This window comes from Parus major, chromosome 25LG1, assembly GCF_001522545.3.
Source record: "Parus major isolate Abel chromosome 25LG1, Parus_major1.1, whole genome shotgun sequence".
In the NCBI taxonomy this organism is placed as follows: Eukaryota; Metazoa; Chordata; class Aves; order Passeriformes; family Paridae; genus Parus; species Parus major.
In genome coordinates this window covers 523,819-539,275 of record NC_031793.1, presented here as the reverse complement: position 1 = coordinate 539,275, position 15,457 = coordinate 523,819, and the positions used below count along the sequence as shown (strand labels likewise).

The window sequence follows — 15,457 nt, the reverse complement described above, 5'->3', positions numbered from 1 at the left end:
TTCCAACCCTGGGTTTGGGGTACCTTCAGCCCAACCCCATGTGGGGTTTGGAGGAGCTCCAGTGCTGGCAGTCACACCCTGCATGTTGCCCATTGCATGTGCCCCTGGCACAGCTGGCCTGTGACCAGCTCCTTGGTCATTGCTCGAGCCTCCTGTGCCACTGGAGGTGGATTTCCTCCTCCTGCCACCCACCTGTGCCCCTTTCCACAGCCACAGGTGCTGTGCTGCTGTGACTCTGGCACCACTGGATGATTGGGAGCTGGGGTTCCTTCAGCCTGTCCTGCCTGATGCTCCTGCTTGGAGTGAGATCTCTCCCAGTTTTTCTCCCCACCTCTTGGTGTCAAGCCAGAGGAAACCCAACTGAAAAGGCTTAACAGGTCTAATTAAACTCTGGGGATATTCCCTGTGGCTGGTGCAAACTGAAGGCTGCGCCATGGCTGAGATGCTTTAGTTTTGTGGGCTGGGGAAATGGAGAAAAATGGAGAAAGTACTTTTTTTTTTTCCTTTTTTAAAATTTTGTCTGCTCCTTGCTGTTGTTGGGACTCCCTGAGATTGACATGGCACAGCTCTGGGAAATGGGGTTTGGGGCAGGAATTCATGAGCACCTGGAAGAGGAGTGGCAAGCTGGGTTGGGAGCCTGAGGTGGGGAAGTTTGGGTTTGTCATCCAAATGTTTGCAGCCCCAAGCTCGTTGCTAGAGGAAACATGAAAAAAGAGGAAGGAGAGATTGTGGTCACATCTCTTCCCCTCCGCAATCTGCACCTCCTTCTTGGTCCCTCCAGCTCCAAAGCTGGTTATTCTGCCCATCCATCTCCCCTTGACTTTCCAGCTGTGTGCTTGGAAGTCTCCATGGCAGCAGCCATGGATTATTTATTTGGGGTATTATATGTATATGTGATGTAGGCAGGGGTTGTATATATTTGGGATTTATATAAGTGGGAATATATACTTGAGGTTTATCAATACATATGGGAATATATATATATATATGTATTTGGTAGGTTACATCTCTGGGAATTTTGTATTTTGAGAGGGCTATGTATATGGGAATATATATTTTGGGGGAGTTATATATGTGGGAATATATATATGTGTTGGAGGGTGTAAGCAAAGACTGGTTGTGGCACAGGGGCTGCTAAGCATCAACTGAGCAGATATCCAGGAAGTCACCAAAAGCCAATCCTGCACATTCTCCAGGATCTTTATGGGCAGGTTGGAGCAGTTCCCAGCATCTGCTGCCTTTGCCTTAGGCAGGTTGTGCCAGCCTAACTGCATCAGTTAAAAATGGGGGTCCCAGGAGGTTCCCCTCATTCTCCTGCCCTCAGGAATTTTGGTTTGTTACTTGGTGAAACCAAGGCTTTGGTTTTCAAATAGCAGCAGTGTTAGCACCTGCTCAGCATTTCTGCCCCAAAGCTGGACATAAAGATTGTCTTGTCTTTACCCCTTTCTCTCCCCTTCTTTTTTCACTTTGAAAGGGGAATTCACTTGACTTTGCCACCTCCATCCCTCCCCTATGTGTTTTTTCTCCTCAGCCTATAAAATAACAGAACATTTTGAAAAGATGATACTTTCTCTCTTCCCTGGGCAGCATTTCTGTGTTTATAACAAGAAAGCTTCGAAGGCACAAATGTGGTGGGGTGAGAGCTGGGAACTCCCCAGGAGCCCTGGAGGTGGCCAGTGGCCTGATCCAGCCCCTCAGCAGGGCCTTGCTCTCACTGCAGGTCTATTGGTCACCTTTTGAAATACTCCAGAGTTCCTGGGAGCAGTGCCAGGATATTGGCTTGGCGGGGCAAAGGACGTGCATGGAAAGACAAGGGAGCTGGCAGTGCCACTGAGTGGGGGCTTTTCTCCGTTGTACCAGCTCAAAATGTTGCAAAATGGGGACTTGGGGGTTCACTGGGGTTTGCTGGTGCTGGATGTACCATCAGGTCCAAAGGGCAGTGGCTTCTGCAGTTTGGGTTGGGCGTGAAGCAGCCCTGGAGCTGTTGGGCTGGAGAGGCTCAGGGCCATGTCACCCCATGTGTGCTGATCGTCCCTGGCCTGGGTGACACTGGGCTGCAGCCCTGCAGTGTCAGAGCTGGCTGCAGGCTGAACACCCCCAGATCACTCCTGCTCCCCCTGGAGCTCCCCGCCTCGGCCTGACAAGGGGCAGCTCCTCTGCCAGACTGGGTTGCAGAGGCACTGCTGTTGTCACGATCTGGGGACTGTGGCATGGCCAAGGGCTGTGGGGGTCAGGTGTGGTCCAGACATTGTCCTGGTGGGCTGTGGGAGCCAGGGACAGCTGCCAAGCACCAGCCACGGGCAGTTCTGTCAGCACAAGAGCCTGTCAGTGGTGGCTGTGTGGCTGTCCCATGGCACCGTGGGCATCCTGGAGCCTGTGGAAACAGACATTCCTGCCTTGTCTAGCGGTGTCTCCCACTGAGAGGAACCAACTCTGCTTACAGACATATGAGGCCTTGCCTGGCCACATGTCCCCCATTGCATCCTAGTGGGCTGTAGAGCTGACCCCAAGCCCCTCAAAGCAGGAGCCAGCCTGGGTGTAGACCTTGGCCACATCCTCCTCTCAGCCTAGCCTGTGGTCCCCAGTGCCCACGTGGCTCTGCCACCAGCCCTGCAAGGCACTGCAGTGCTGAGACCAGCGAGAGCTTCTTGGACACCAAGAGGAGCTTCAGGAGCCCACTGAGAGACCCTTTGCATTAATCACCACTTCCCTCGTCCTGCCTGGGAGCACTTGCAAGGTGGTGCTGCTGCTGTGGGTGTCCCTGGCCCCAAGTGTTCAGCCATTGTGTAGGACACGCTGTTTTATCCAGGGAAATAAAGGAGTGCTCCTGGGTGGGGGGTGACAGGTTGGTCTGGGTATAATGGGTGCAAGTGTGGCAGTAGCTGGAGCCCCCCATCCTTGTCCCTGCTGCTGCCCCGCTGTGGAAGTCGGGCTCGTCTGTCTGTCCTGATGAGGGTGTCCCTGTGAGCAGGAGCCCAGGCCTGTGGGGTTTCACACGGGTGCTGTGAGGTTTGAGGCTGGAGAGCTGTTCAGGGGTGTCCCCTGCGCTCGGCTCCTCGGGAGCGAGAGGAAGGCGCAGCCCTGGATGGAGCCACGCGCTCCTCGCTCCAGCCTCGTTCAGGCTGAATTTTGTAATGTCAGGAAATGAGCTGGCTGTGGGAGGGGAGGCAGCCGGGGGAGGAAGGCTGGTTTTGTGGTTGGAGCGGAGGATGAGGACGCCGGAAAGCTGAGCACAATTCCTCGCTCTGGTGCAGGTGCTGGGGTGAGGCTGCAGCTCGGGAGCTCGCGGTGCGTTTGAACAGCGGGTGCTGGCCTCCGTGCCTCAGTTTCCCTTTTGTTCAGCACCGTTCCTCTCATGGGGGTATGCTGTGGTGATGGGCTCTGCACAAGTGTCAGATGGTTGTGACCACCAGTAGATGACCGGCACAAGGCTGGCTGAAGCCACTGGGCTTTGCCCCATGGGTCCCCTCCCATCTCCCGGTGGTGAGTGGGATGAGTTTAGGAGCTGTGTTTCCTTCTGGGCCATGGCAGTTTCTCCTCAGGTAAAGCACATGTGCTGTGTGCATTCCCTGGGAAAGTGTCTGAGCAAGAGGATCAGTGCTTTTTCTTGTGGGATGTGCATGAGAATCTTTCTAGAAAACACAAAGTTCACCTAAACTTTGAGCAACTCTCTGCCGGCTGCGCTGTTGGCCCGGGCCACATCCCTTGTTAATGTTAACTTTTGGTTTATACTTTGTTTCACTACTGAGCTCTTTTTAATTTCTTTCTCTCTGGTCTCACGGGGATGCTTTCCACATTGCTTAGCCCCAGGGCTCCTGGTTCCCTGGATCCCTGCAGGTGCCTGGCCAGGTCCCAGCCAGCCTGCATGGCCCTTGCAGTGATGCTAAGGATCAGGGCAGTGCAGGCTGTCCCATCAGCCAGGTCTGCAGGGGATACTGGGCTGCCCTCGCTGTTCCCTCCATCTGGCTGTGCTTGGATGGGACATGTGGAGAGTCCTGTCCTTGCCTCTGTCCCCTCAGACTGATGGCTGCTTGCTTTGTCTTTGCAGTTGGATTGAGGAGCGGTGGCTGCAGCTCATCCCTGGCAGGAGCAGAAGATGCAGGAGGCTGCGTAGCAGGTATGGGGGAAATCCCAAACTCGGGGTCCTGCCTTCCCTTTGGGTTTGCTTGGCCACGTGTGTCTCCCCTGCTGCAGGCTGGGAGCAAGCAGAGGCTCCCATCTTCCCCTTCACTTCCCCATCTGGCACAGCTCTGATGGCTCCCAGCCGTAGCCACAGCACTGATTTGGGGCTTTTTGGGTGTTTTGCAACACAGCCCCATGTATCAGTGCAATGGAGGGTTTTCCTGCCCTGTTTTCTCCCGGTGTGGACAAGACTTGTGGCCAAACCTGCTGTTATTTTGTCCCTTGCATTCCTCTGAAATAAGGTGCTGCTGGGAGAGGGCCTCATGTCCAGGTTTTCTTCCTTTTCAACCTTCTTGGCCTGTTTATTGCTTTTCCAGTAAATGTTTGTGTCTCCTGTGTCTGCAGTGAGGTTGTGGTACAGACACCACCGCGGGCTGGTTTATGAGGGCTCTATGATTTCATGTAATGCATCTTCTGTACCTGAGAGTTAAATCAATAGAAGGAAAGACTTAAAAATAATATGCCCCCAGCTCCTGAACGGAGCGGGCTCTGTCACGACTGCTTAGTGAGCAGTTTTCTGGGATTGTGGTGGCTTTTAGTGCTGAAGAGGGAGCAGGTAATTTATTTGGAGGCCTGGTGGTGGGAGATGGGGGTAGCATCACTGCGTCCTCTGCAAGGTCAACACCAAGGGCTTCATCTGGTGATGGAAACCAAGAGCAGCTCCCCAGGCTGGGGAGTGCAGCAGAAGGGCCCTGCTGTGTCTCAGTGGTGCTTGGTGTGTGTCAGCGATGGGCCACGGTGTGCCAGAGGACAGGAGGGTTGGAGGGCTCGGCTGGGTCCGTCCTGCTGTGGCCGAGCTGGCTGCTCCAGGAGTGTTCTGGGGGCTGCTGTGGGACCAGCTCTGATCCACTTGCTCTGGGCACAAAGGAATATGAATTAAGGGGCACGTGTTTCTGCATGGTGAATGATTACTGGGAGTGTTGGGGTGATGGCTGTGGCTGCTGTGGGGTGTGTGTGGGGGCTCCCAAACACCACAGTCCCAATGGACCGTGTGTGTTCGCTCCCCCAGCCCGGATGCTGGTGGGTGGTGGCAGGAGATCTCAGCAGCTGCGTTCTCCCCCACATCCCTGCTTGCTGCTGGAGACACGATTGCCCAGCTCTGCCAGCTCCGTCCTGACCAGTGACAACGGCTCCTTGTTTCTTAGTTCCCACAAGTTCTTGGGTTTGGGGTTGGCAGTGTCCTCCTGCAAAGCCCTGGCACTGCCACTGGTGCCAGCACAGAGTTGTGAGCAGGGAGGAGCAATTTAGTGATTTCTGCAACTGCAGAACTGCTCGCTCCAAGGAGCAGCTCAGCAAGTGGTGCTCTTGGGGAGGAGGATTTTGAAAAGCATCTCTGGGGACTGCTTTGAGACTTGTCCCCTCTGCTCTGCTAGTGACAGGAGCTGAGCAATTAGAGGAGCAGTATCGACCCTGCCTCGGAAGCGTGTGACGGCCGGCACCGGGCGATTTAATCGCAGTGAAGCTGCGTCCTCGCGTCCAGGACGTGCAGCATCGCTGCCTGCGATCAATAGGCATTTTGTCTGAGGCCAGCCCCATTTGAGGCGAACCAGGCAAATCTTCTTCTGTGACAGAAGGCTCTTCTAGGGCCGGTGACCTTAATTGAATCGACTCTTTCGTGTCCTGAAGACGGTCACATCATCTTGCCATGCTTGGTAAATCATGTGTCCGTCCCTGCGTGCAGGGTCTGTGCCGCCCTGCTTCTCTCCTGGTGAGATTTTTGCAACCTGAGGCTGATTTCCAGCTGCTTGGGAAGAGCCCTTGGCTCATCAGGTCTGTTCCTCTGCTGTCTGAGGCCTTGTCTGTGTTCTCTTGAACGCTCACTGGCAACTGGAGTTTGCAACTTCCAGGCTCCCAACCGTGCTGGAGGTGTGAGTGTGCCACCTCACCTGAGATCCTCCCGGTCTCCAGGGAGAGCCTGTAAAATCCAGCCAGTGGGTGCTCTGAAACCAGACCCCCACTCTGGACCCTTTTGGATATGGAATACTGAACTTGGTAAGGCAGTGGGTTCCTGCTGTGCTTGCCGCAGCTGAAATGTGGCCGAGCTGCTGGAGGTCACCTTTCTAGTCCCCGTGGAGCCGGGTGGCCTTCTCTGGTCACGGCTCTGCCCTGCGCTTTGGGTTCTGAGCTCATCCGCTATTTTACCACTGGCGGGGAAAAAAAACTGTCTTCAAAGCCCTTTTCCCTTGGGGAAAAGCCAGCTCGGTCAGAAACGTCCGCGCAGAAATGTCATCTGACCCAGCAGCTGGCTGCCGCCTCCCGGGGGTCCTGCGGCGTGCGCTGCCCGTGTCCCGGCTCCGGGCTCCGGGGAAGCGGGTCCGGGCTCTGCTTCTGGCCAGCTCCGGCCTCTCCCTTCCCCCCGCAGGCTCCACCGCCCCCTCCTGCCTCCGCATCTGCCTCCGCCGTGCGCCCCCATCGCGGTTTTGGGGGGGCTCGGGGGCCTGGGCAGCGGTGCCGGGGATGGCAGCTCCATCCTGCGCTTCCTCCCGGCGCAGCAGCCCTGGAGAAGGACGCAGCCACCCTGTCTCCTGTAAGTACCTCTCACTCTTTCCACTGGAGAGTTAAAATTAGCAACTTCTTTTTTTAAAGCAGGCGTCGCTTTAAACCTCGCCAGCCCAACTGGGTTTCCTTTTATTTCCCCCCCCCTCCCCCGGCTCTTTTTCTCTTGATTTTTTTTTTTATTTTTAAAATTTTGTTGTTATTGTTCAACGCGTGCATGCACTTTTCTCCTTTTTTATTTCTTTATTTATTTTCTATTTCTTTTTCCCCCCCTCCTTCTTTTCGTTCCTTCCTATTTTAAACACGGGTGACGCTGCAGTGTCGGTGCGGAGTTTGGAGCCAAATAAACAGCCCGGCTCTCCCCCACCCCGATCTCCTTACAGAGCCCGGGGCCGGAGCCCAGAGCCGAATTTAGCCCCTTATCTATTGTCAGCCTCTGTTCCCGGCGCTGCTCTGCCGGGGGGGCTGCCCCGGACCCCCTTGTTGCTCCTGACACAGATCCTCCCCGTGAGTTTGCCGCTTGTTGTTTTTCCCTCTCCTTTGTGTTCGTGGTAAAGCACAGAAGTGCCCGTAAATCAGCACCCGTGGCTTTTTTTTGTGCCAGGGCTGGGTGGGGAGGGAGGGAGAGGAGGGTCTGAGTGATGTGGGATTCCCATGCTGGAGAGAGGGGGAAACTGAGGCACAGAGGGGGACATGGCTCCCTGATGGGGAGTGGGTGAGCTGGGATTTCCTCTTTTTAGAACCAAAACAAACGCAGACCAGGAAGGAAAAGGCAGCAGGCACGGGCTCAGATGCAGGATCAGAGCCTGTCCTGGGGGATAAATCCCTTTGGGAAGCTTGTGCCCACAGTCCCCCGTGGCAGGGACGGTTCCCAGGCGTGACGTGAGGCTGCAGGGTGCCAGTGCCAGCCCGGTGCCATGGCCAGAGCTCTGCTGTGCTCGGACGGGATGGGGCCAGCAGCTGGAAGTGGACGTCCCAGGCCGGATCTGCGAAAGCAAACAGGAAGGCGAATGGGGAGCAGCCGCTGTGTTTACTCAGAGGTTATTTATTGTGGTTCCTCAGAGGTTGGGACTGGGCACTTTTAACACCTTCCTGCTTGGTGCTGGATCCTTTTGGCCAGGGCTGGATGCCTGGCAGGAGCTTGTGGCCACACCAGAGGTGAGCCAGGTACCAGGCACTGGGTGTCAGGCCAAGTGTTACACTGGGGCTCTCTGTCCAGTTCCTTCTCTTCCTTTGACTGTTTCCTGAATGTTTGTTTTGCTCTGGAGCCCGGGGTGGATGTGTTGGGGATGGAAGTGGTGGAGCTGGGACTGGTGCTGAGCTTCCTGTGTTGTTGAGTGCTTGACCAGTGCTTTCATCCTAGAAAAATCTTTTTCCATTTGATTTTTTTCAGGGTTTTTATGCTGTTGCTGCTTTGGGGTAACAGTTAATAATGCTGATTATCTTCATATCCATGTCTGTGAAAATGGAGGTGCAGAGCCCATAGGAAGGGGATGTTTCAGAAGTGATTTAATGTTTCCCTCCCAAGGCGTGTGCTGCCCTAGCTCTGATGCTCACGGATCAGGCTGGAGGATAAACTCTGTGTGTGCTTCGGGTTAAACCCAGCCCTTTACCCATTGCTGGGAGTGGGTGAGGTGGGTTCTTCCCTCTGCTTGACTTGGAGGGACTTGTCACAAGGTGCTTTTCTTTGTTGTGGAAACCTCTACAGGGTCCCAAGGTTTCTTCTTTTGGAACTGAGTGGCTGCCCTCAGTACTGCCCTAGGCAACAACAGCTGCAGAGCCTTTCCCTCCTCCTCCTCTTTTGGCCAAAAGAGGCTACTCCCAACCCATTTGGGCTACTTTTTATTGATACATTTTTACATCCCCACCCTTCAGCAAAAATTGTGAATTAAATATTTTCATTTCTTTCTATAAACTCATGCCTCACTTTTTTCTCATCCCGTCTTTGCATGGGGAGTATTGGCAGAAAAACTGTGGTATTTGATTTTCTTCCCTTTTCCAAGAGGAATTGTGACTGGTGTTTATTCCTGTACTCATAATGACTCTTATCTGCCCTCGGGGTCCATCTCCTCTGTGCTGCAGGAGCATCTCAGCAGCTTTTCTGCCATCCCTCTGATAACGTGGCTGGGAACCATGGCAAGCCCTTGGCCTGAGCTATGGCTGTGTGCTGGTGATGCTCTGGCACAGGATTTTGGGTGTGCCAGACCCAGGATGTAGCAGTGCTTCTGGAAAGTGCCAAATGTTGGCCTTTCCCACAGTGTCTGGGCATCCCCACTGCTCTCCTGAGCATCACCTCCATGCTTTGCTGGGATGTCTGTGAGGGATGTGTGGGCAACATCCACATCCCCAGGGCTGGCCAAAATCATCACCCCTTGGCACATGGCTTCTGGTGCAGCCACAGAGGAGGGCTGGGGACCCCCACCACCTCAATCCCCCTTGCTGAAACACAGAGTTTGGCCTTAAAAAAAACCCTTTTAAGACAGAATGCTGTTCCTGGAGGATGGGATGGGCTCTGGATGAATCTGTCTCAGCAGGAGCCGTCATCCAGGTCTGAAGTGGCTGCAGTGGCATCGGCAGAAGTCCTGGCCTCACTGTGGTGGCCCAGCCGGTGCCAGGGAGCAGGAGGACAGGATTTGTGTGCCTGGGACAAGAATGTGCATCCTGTGAGTGAGCAGCAACAGCTGAGAACCAGCTGTCCTTCTGGATTTGAGCTGCCTGATGAGCTGGGGCCAGATTCTTACCCCGCTGGCTCATTGGCATGTGGCTCAGCATGCATGTGGGTACAAGCTGTGGCTGAGCTGGGGAGCGAGGTCAGGTCCTGGCTGATGGCAAAGCCTTTGTGGCACAGGGGGAATCCTCTGTCCCAGCAGCCCTGAGTCGTGCTGGGGATGAGGGACCTTGAACTGGTTTGTGTCTCTCTCCCTGGCTTTGGCTGCAGCAGCTCTGGGCTCCCTGGGCTGCCCTGCTTGGGCTCTGGATAGCAGAGTGCTGTTGGTGGCTGATGTTATTTATGTGCTGGGTTGGAGACACTGTGTTTTCAAGGCAGTGCAGGGGAAGGGGAAGTTAAACCCGTCTTTGCCATGTGGCATCTTGTCCCGGTTCCTCCTGTTTGCTGAGAGCGACTTGGGCTGGGGTTCGGTGGCAGCCAGACCATGTCTGTACCTCTTGGTGGGCTTTGCTGGCTCCTCCTCAGCTGTTGGGGCCAAGGGACAGGTTCTCATGCCCAGGGCCTTGATCTCTGTTTTTGATGCTTTTACTGTCCCAAATAACTAATGCTAGGTTTGGGCCTTTGTTTCCTTTATTAAATGAAATAACGATGTGTGGTGCTGAGCTTCCAGCATGGCAGTGTGCTTCAAGCACGAGCCTGTGGCTATGGACCAAAGTGGCTTTTGGGGAATGTGTAAAGATGGGTGGGCATGCCCACCTCTGGGAAAGGCAGATGGCCAGGATGACATTTTTTGTGGCTTTGTTTCCAGGCTGGAAGTGCCAACAGTAGTTTGGAGCTATGGTGGTGGAGTCAAAGCACTGGGATGGAGGCAGGAGCATGGTCCTGCCCGGTCCTCTTGGTGTTGGCCAGATTTTTTCCATCCATCTCTCCAAGGGACTCTTCTAGTGAGCTCTGCTATGGCATCACCATCACAATAATTAGTTAAGACAGGTTAAGATCTTTTGCTTCTTCGGCTGGCCAAGTGGAGCTGGTGACCACCATCGCCTTCCCAGCCATGGGAAGCTCCTGACTTCACCAGCTCCTTTGCACCCCAGATGAGTGTGGGACCCTGCAGCCCCAGGGGAACCTGGTGCTTCCTTCCCAGGAGCTCAAGGCATGTAAACCCTGCTGGAGAGTGTGGCATGGGACAGTGCAGGAGCAGCATCTGCCTGCTTTGGACCCCAGGGAAGAGGTGGCTGCCTTGGCCGTGGATGTGGTCAGCAGTCAGTAGATGCAAATCAAATCAGCAGCCCCATGACTTTGGGCACCACGGCTGTTACCAGTGCTTGGGGGTGCAAAACCAACAAAGCAGTGATTGTGTGAGGCTGGTTTGAAGGATCTTGGTGGCCCTTGGGAAAGGGCTGGGCCTTTGGGAATGGCACTGCTGGGGTTGTGCACTGGGAGGGCGGATTGTGCTCGGGCTGAGTTCTGTGGTGGCACCGGGGACCTCTGGCCTCTCAACAGCCCTGGTTCCCAGGCTGAACCCACACTGGAGGGTCTGCAGAGCTGCTCTGGGGTGTCCCTTCCTGGGTGGGGATGGGGCACAGAGTCGCTGATCATGTGTCTGGGCTGGGGATGAGCTGGAGATGAGGCTGGGAGACCTGAGGCTGTTCAGCCTGAAGAGGGGAAAGCTCCAGGGAGACCTTAGAGATCCTTCCAGTGCCTAAAGGGGCTTCAAGGGAGCTGGAGAGGGGCTTTGGGCCTGGGTGGGGAGGGACAAGGGCCTGGAATGACAGGACAAGAGGGATGGCTTCCCACTGCCAGCAGGCAGGTTTAGATGGGATATTGACAGGAAATTGTTCCCTGTGAGGGTGGGGAGGCCCTGGTGCAGGCTGCCCAGAGAAGCTGTGGCTGCCCCTTCCCTGGAATTGTTCAAGACCAGGTTGGATGGGGCTTGGAGCAACCTGGGACAGAGGTTGGAATGAGTTTTAAATTTCCTTCCAACCCATCCTTTCCAAACCATTCTAGGATTTCACGAGTTGTGCCATGGTGCCCTTGGGCAAAGGGTATTAGTCCTCTGCTGCAGAGGACATCTCCCCAATCCCCATCCCACTGACACAGGAGGGAGCAGCAGAGTTTCCCCTGGGACAGTTTCACTCTCAGCCATGTCCTGTGGGGCTGCTGTGGATTTCCACTGCTTCCATGATTGGCCTGGAGCAGCAGTTGAGTCTCATGGAATTTCCCCTGAGTAAAACCCACCAGGAGGAGAGAGCTGTCGCCTCTGCTACTGGAGGAAATCCCATCCCCTTCGTGGAGTGTCCCTACATTCCCAGCAGGGAGGGCTTTGTCCTGATGCTGCTGAGCTGCCCCTGGGAGCCCCACTGGGTCCCAGTGCTGGGATTCTGCTCCCTGTGCTGGAGCTGAAGGCAGAGATTGTCTCCCTTGGGGCAGTTGTGTTTTGGGACACCCAAGTCATCAATGTCCTTGATGGCCACAGTGGTGACCCACACTGAGGGTCCTGGCTGGGCTGCACTGGGCCATGGGTGCACCCTCAGGATGGGAGAGCGGATGTTAATGTTAATGTTGGGATGCTGCTGGACGGTTCATTGAGAGAGAAAAGCCCTCCAAGTGAAACATTGCTGCTGTTGGGTGCTGAGGCTTTTCCTGGCCTCACATCCCCCCACCCCAGAGCAGGAGGCAGCTCTGTGGGGAGCAGAACTGGATGGCCCCAAAAACTGGAGCTGTGTCCACCCCCTCCATGCCTCCCCTTCCATCCCTGTGGCCTCAGCAGCAGTGAAAGTCCCCAGTGTGGGGCTGGTTCAGGGCTGAGATCTGCTCCTGCTCCCCACCAGTGCGGGGTCGGCTGTCACAGCCTCCTGATTTGCCGAGTGCAGGATCCGACCCCAAATTCAGCTCCCTCTCCTTCTCGCTCTTTTTTTTTAATGAGTCAACCTCTCATCTGTCATATTAAACCTCCTCATTACCAGGTATCTAAATTTTGCTCTGACAATAGTGACAGGGGAAGCTGCGATCTCATTGCCACGGCGCGGGGCTCCGGGAGCTGGCAGGTGGTTATTTCATGCCCTGCAGGGAGCCGTGGGGGTGGGCAGTGGAGCTGGATAATGGGCTCTTGCTTCCCATCATTTAGAAAACCTCACTTAGTGCAGAGGGAAAAATTACCCCCAGTCTCTGACTCTGGAGCTGGTGATAGAGAGCATGGGGGGAAGGGGCAACAGCTTTGGGGGTCTGGCTGCTCCTCCCTGGGCATGGAGGGTGGATTGGGATGAGAGTGGTTGGGGATGGAGGGTAAACAAGGCTGAAGGATGGGTGAGGATGAAAGGGAGGTAGGGGTAGCTGGGAGTGAGGATAGATGGGGATGGAGGATGGATGGGGCTGGAGATGGTGCAGGGCTGCCCTGTGCCAGCAGTTGGTACCAGCAGGGGAAGGGGATGCTGTGCACATACTGGGGAGCCCCTGGGGCAGGCAGGCTTCCCAGCCTGGGTCTGCACATCTGGGGAAGCTGCTGAGCCACCTGGGAGACCACAGGTTCAGGATGGTGGATGGCCCCTGCTGTGAGGATGCCACCACCAAGGTCACTTCTCAAGGTCGTGAGGCTTTTCTGGCAGCAGCATCAGCCTTGTTGCTGTTCTCAGGGTGCTCTGAAGGTCACTTGAGCAGGGAACTGTCCAAGCCCTCCCGTTTAACACCAAGCCCTGCAGCCACTTGTCCCTGCAGGTCCCTCCCTGTAGCATCTCCAGGAGAGACGAGCAGCTGCCTCTCTGGGAAGCCAGGTGGTGTGAGGGGCTGCAAGTCCCTGCTTGTCCTGGTCCTGCAGGCTCTTCCTTCCCAAAACTGTGTCCTTGCCTTGGCTGAGGGTTCCCTGGTTGACTTTTGCACAGCACCAAGCAGGGCCGTGTGTTTGCCAGTGACTTTGCCTGGAGCTCCTGCCCAGCCTCCTTTCTTTGTGTTCCTTCCAGCCTCTGCTGTCTCTGGCCATGCTGGCAGTGCAGAGAAGGTCACCAGCTGTACCTGCTGTCCCCCTGCCTCTGCAGAACACATCCCCAGTCTGAGATGTGCATGTTCCTGTGGTGCTGGATGTGACAGCATCCCTGGCTACATGTGGATGTGTTCCTGCCATGAAACTGGGATTTAGGGTGTAGGGCACCAGAGTTCCTGCTTTGGGTGCTGCCTCCAGTTCTTGTGCTGATGTTGGGACTGTCATCCTTTCTTGTTGTGCTGTCTGACTCCACTAGCACAGAAATTGCAGGGGGAGAGAAGATCAACCCCAGTTTAATAATCTCCCCTAAATCCTTTCGTTCACCCACACCCTGCACAGCAAACACCAGTTCTCCAGCGTTGTGCCAGGGCTGTGCTTGTCCTCAGCCTCTGCCGGGCTTGGCACGGTGCGAGGTTTTGTTACAGCTCAGCAGAGCTGGTTGCACCGTTGGCATCTGCTTTTCTTCAGAGAGTGCCTGAATCTGGGTCAGGAATATATGTGTGTCTTTCAAATTCCTTGGGGGCCTGACTGAATCCAGCTTCACTCCTGCTTCTCTGAGATTCCAAGGTTTCCACCTGCAGCTGGCAGGATTGATTCCCTCCTGCAGGCAGGAGGAGCTGAGTGCTGTTTTGGCTGCCCGTCCCAGGGAAACGGGGACCCTGAGGTGGGTGTCAGATGTGCAGGAGGGATGGCAGCTCCACACTGGGTTGGCACCTGCCTGGTGAGTGAGATTTGGCCCCAGGCAGGGTCAAGCAGCTGTGTTTCTGAGCAGCAGGTTTGCTCTGGAGCCATGTTTCAGCCACCTTCCTCTCCCCTCCCCCTGCCTGCATCTGGAGGTTCGACACAGGAACCCAGATAGCATCATCCTGAAACCAGAATAGAAGCTTTGGAGGAGACTCGAGCATGTTTGTGCGGTTTTTATCTCGGTTTGGAGATAAAGAGGTGCTAAACAATGCTAAGCTGGCAAGTTGGGAGTCCCTCACAGTGGGTGCTGTGGGGCTGGGGACTCGCTGGCACCTGCCCTTGCTGCCTGCTGTCCTGCCAAGGACATCCCCACGTGGGTGCTGCATCCCTCCTGGGTGCTGCATCCCTCCTGGGTGCTGCATCCCTCCTGGGTGCCCCCTTCCCCTGGCAGCACTGTCCCCATCCCACAGCAGGACAGGGGTGACAGCCAGCACCGTGCCACTGGCTTTGCCAGAGAGGAAGGACAACATTAACATGAATACTGGCACTGTGTTTTAGGGAAGGGGGCTTTGCAAAAGAGAAGGAAGTCAGTCCTGCTGATCCAGAAACCACACAGAAGGAAACTAAAAGTCCTTGGTGTCAGCATGGAGGATATGTTAAAAAAAACAATTAACTCACAAAAGGCAGCAAGAAAGGAAACAGGAAGGCAAGAACTGCAGTTAAACCAGAGGGTTCAAGAGGTGACTTGAGCTAAATCCATGTCCTTCAGGGATGGGATCCAGCCCTGGGCATGGGCAGGGAAGGACCTGGAGTGACAGAACAAGGCTTCCCACTGCCAGAGGGCCGGGATAGATGGGATACTGGGAAGAAATTTATCCCTGTGAGTGGGTGACCGAGAGGTGGGATGAGATGTCCAGTCCAGGCTATTCTACAGTTCTGTAACACCCTGCACATTGTACCCCACGTGCCCACTGGTTGTGTGCTGAAGCTCCCTTGCAATGACCTTTTTCCCACAGAGAAGCTGCAAGACTGGGACATGTTACTGCTGTCATTTCTGTATGTGGATAAACCTGACACCCCCAAAGTGTGTTTGGGCTTGGGTCTGTGAATTCAGTCGTGTCAAGTGCCCTGGTCCTATCCTTGGGAGTGGATAGTGGTGGGGAGGACACTCCCTTTGCTCTCAGCCTGCCTCTTGACTTGATGGAGCCTGGTAAGGAAAAACACATCTTGGGGAGCATTCTGCAAATCTTGGGTAAAGGATGGGCTGGTCCCATGGGAGAGGTGCCTGGGGGGAGCAGTTGCTGGGCTGGGCTGTGATCTGCCATACCTGTCACCTGCTTTTCTCCCTTCAAACCGGGACTTTCTGTGCCTCCATAAGACGAGGGAAGCGTTTTTCTTCTTTTCCCAGCCTCCAAATGTCCTTTGAACCTCGTCTTGCAGGTTTCCTTGCA

At 55.1% G+C, this 15,457-nt stretch overlaps 1 protein-coding gene across 9 annotated transcripts in view; it reads left to right on the top strand.

Annotated features, from left to right (window-relative positions):
• MEF2D (myocyte enhancer factor 2D) overlaps window positions 1–15,457 on the top strand; it is an 80,826-nt gene that overhangs the window by 20,872 nt on the left and 44,497 nt on the right. For 7 of the 9 annotated variants that reach the window (XM_015650090.2, XM_015650088.2, XM_015650089.2 and 4 more), the window contains exon 2: window positions 4,049–4,117. The gene's annotated coding sequence lies outside the window, so the exon portion shown is untranslated. Of the gene's footprint in view, window positions 1–4,048; window positions 4,118–6,549; window positions 6,710–7,748; window positions 7,837–15,457 lie in introns of those variants that run through there. The other 2 variants (XM_015650087.3, XM_015650086.3) reach the window with 2 other exon arrangements.